This window comes from Emydura macquarii, unplaced genomic scaffold (genome assembly GCF_026122565.2).
Source record: "Emydura macquarii macquarii isolate MOO-44397 ecotype Brisbane River unplaced genomic scaffold, CSIRO-AGI_Emac_v2 contig_2199, whole genome shotgun sequence".
Lineage (NCBI taxonomy): Eukaryota > Metazoa > Chordata > Testudines > Chelidae > Emydura > Emydura macquarii.
This window is the reverse complement of record NW_027132336.1, coordinates 2,421,755-2,425,341: the sequence shown is the minus strand read 5'-3', so window position 1 is coordinate 2,425,341 and position 3,587 is coordinate 2,421,755.

Genomic DNA, 3,587 nt, shown 5'->3' with positions numbered 1-3,587 from the left:
AGGGTACTGCTAAGTTACTTGGTAACATGAAGATCTTTTGTATCGAGAAGGCTAGCTCCAGAAAAATCTGTACCACTGTGGTAGGAATCAAAGTAGTGGTTACTGTGGACGTCAGTGCAGAATTGATGCTGAGGAATTGGTACTGGTAGAGGCACAGATAGATGCTTCAGAACAACCATGGTTGTTCAGTGACCAACAGGTGCCAAAATATCAGAAGAACTCGTGAAATGAGATGAGCTGGAGCTGATACATAATGGGTTTTCTGCTTTGATTTTTCTGGGTCCCAGAGAAGGACACCTCTGTTTGTAGGTACTCTTTTCTACCCCTATTCTCCAGTTGATTGGGCAGATGAAGTCTTAGTTGCTCTTCATGACTCAGTAGCTGGAGAATACAGCATTTCTGAGGAAGAATGAATCTTGCAGCTTGGAGTGAATTTGCAGCTTATTAGACCACTAATATAGATGGTCTACTGTCTAGTCTTTTTCACTCAGGCTCAGATGGAGTGTTCGAGAAGGAAAAGCTTGAGGTGTGATTCCCTCGATTTTTTGTGTCATCTTATGAAAAGAGCAACATATCAAGCATTTACCTGGAATGTGTGTTTCACCAAGCAGAAGAGGACTTAGAATGTCCATAATTAATAGGAATGGCTACCTCACAGAAGGGACAGGATTTGAATCCTGGAGACTTGGATTCCACCACAGCAGTGAAGCTCTGGTACTGAGATAAAATCCTTTAAGTGTTTTTAAGTCTCTCTTTTATTAACACAGGTTAAACTTTACTAAGATAACAACTATACTAATAAAAAACCAGTAACTCTAAGAGAAATAAAATTGCACTGTGTGCAGAGAAATAGACATTGCAGTGATACCATTCTTGCCATGAGAGGTTAAGAAGGAACTGAGGGATAGTTGGGCACGCTCTGCCCCCTTATGCCTCAGATGGGGTGGGGAAGGGGCACAAGAACATCTGGGGCACAGGCATGGCCCCAGCATGCTGCTATTTAAAATAATTCAAACTCATGCACATGGGGTACATGTACATCAGAAGTGTAATACATGGGGACAATCACTCAAATAAATTATTACTGTTGTCCTTGTTCCCTTCCATTTCATCCCCTCCCTTCTGTTTGTTACCCTTGCTAGTTCTGTCCTGTCTAAAACCAGACTATAAATTTTCCAAAGCGGGGATCATATTTTTCTCTTTGTTATGTAAAGTGTCTAATACACAGCTGGTTGCAATAACAATACAAAACATTTTCAGAACTCTAGTGGATGACTCTCAGGGCAAAATAATTCCTGTAATTGCTTAATAAAGTCTGAAAAGTAGTTTGGAGTCCATTTGGATAGAAGTTTCTGTATAAATGCAAGATCTTTATTCGGTTGCAGATCAGACACACAATATCCTAACAATAGTATAAGGACCTTTTTTTCCTGAGCCATCTTCTTACTTCCTTAAATTTGTCCTGCTGGGCCTCTGTCATTGGCTTCAAAACAAGTCAACTGAATTTGGCATTGTTTTTTATCAATATGCTCATGCCAACCCATTGTGGTGTGATAGATATATAAAAATAAATTAATAAAATGAACCTGTTACCATTTGATCCTTTTCTGACCACCATCTGTCTACTGATCATGTGATGTCTCCCAGCTGGGCACCCAGGAGACAAACCAGGCAAGATCATTGTGACAGCATATGGTGCTATTTACAAATTTGAAAAGGGTAATAGTTGTTAGGCTGTCATATTAGTAGTTAAAAAATAATGTTGTTTGGAAGCTATAGGTTATAGCTATAGCTAAGTAAGCCTGTGACTCAGCAGGTATATTTCTCACATGGAGATTTTTCAGGGGCTCAGGAGTAAAAGTTACTAAATAGAGAAATTCTGATTTTTTTCTTTACATATTCCACAGTCCCTTTGTTGGTGCAATTTGGAATGAACAATAAAATACATACAATGGAAACCAGGCAGCGATGTGTTAAAGGTTTTATTCCATGTGCCTTTTAGGGGCATTATGGGCTCCCCTCACCCTTTCCAGGATGCAAACCAATCTGTGCAGTTTTTAAACTACTGTTAAGACCAAGGATGTGGTTATGAAAAGACTTACAATTTATAGGATACTTAAGCATTAAGGATTGAGGCACAGAACATTTCCTGGGGATTAAGGACTGGCTGGGTGAGCCTCAGGCCATTAACCCCCGCCTGTCATTAATCTCCAGGAAATACCCTGCAGTGAGGTCCTTATTGCTGTTACATGCTGAAACTGAAAACAAACAACGGTGTGTGTTTTTTTACAGGAGATGCAGTTTAATTTGGAATGTAGAGAATTAATGCCTTGTGCATTAGCCAGTCATATTGCTAGAACTGATCAATTCCATTCATCTTACTATGTTTTATGATAGACATTATAGGGTTGCATGGGTGTAAAAGAGGGAAGAATTTGACCCATAGTGTATGTCATACAATTTAATATGATGAATCAGTAAAATCAATGGTGTTTCACTGGTGTAAATGTGAACAGAATTTAGCCGTGTACATAGAAAACTACCGCAAAATGCTTACTTCACAACAAAGCAATTTATTTACAGTTCTAAGCATCTTGCAGTCTTTTTTAAAAAAACTCAATGAATAATCCTTTTAGGTTCTCCATAAAGCGGGTGAAATGCCTCTGCTGCAGTCCTGAGGCAGCACACAGGCTGCATAAAATAACATAAATAGCATCTAAATTACTTGAAATACAAAATACACATAGAGTAACAGATAGCTACAAAAAGCAAATTCATTATTGACAGGACTACAATATGTGCTTAGCAGCAGCAAAGCATCTCAGGGAAAAAAATGGCTTTATATTTATATATATATAAAAAGCGCTGAAATTCTATTTTTGTGTGTGTTCCTGAAAACTGATGCAGGCACTTTTTTAAGGAGACTGCCTGCTTAAACATTTATTATATCATAGATATGCAGATATATTTTCATAAAGGTACGTGAAGCTGTTTACAAAAAGAATCATAGTTTTCTACAAAAAAATCTTTGTAAAAATCTTGTATGTGTGTGTGTATGTGTGTGTGTACATGGTCTCAGTCCTTGCAGCCTCCTAGAGAGTCTGTCAAGGCACAACTTAAAAGCTCATTCAAGCAACCATGACCCCCTGCTAGCAGATTGTCTGTCTAAAAGGTAAGAGAAAGCTAAAAAGAAGTAGAACTTAAAAGTAGCTTCTCAAAGGCTGCATAGATCTTTTTTTGTTAAATGTAAAGTGTTTAAAAGCTTTAATATTGATGGCCTGTCAACTTTGTCCTGATTCTTTGGCTTTCAGTTAAAAGGTTTTTGTTGTTGTAGCTTATGCAGTTGCTCTGTTGCTATGGAAACGTGACATCAAAATGACGTTTCTCTGTTTAAAAGCTTTTAACTAAATTCCTGCCTGTCAGATGTAGGCCCCATTTTGTGCACTCAAGCTTCAAGCTGTTGCAAAAAGGTTTCATATGTTCTGTTGTCATTCAAATTCTTTATCCACATATGCATGTCTTGCACTACAAAAACCTAAACTAAAAACTCAATCTATATTAAGTGTCCTCTTTTAAAACCCTTTTAG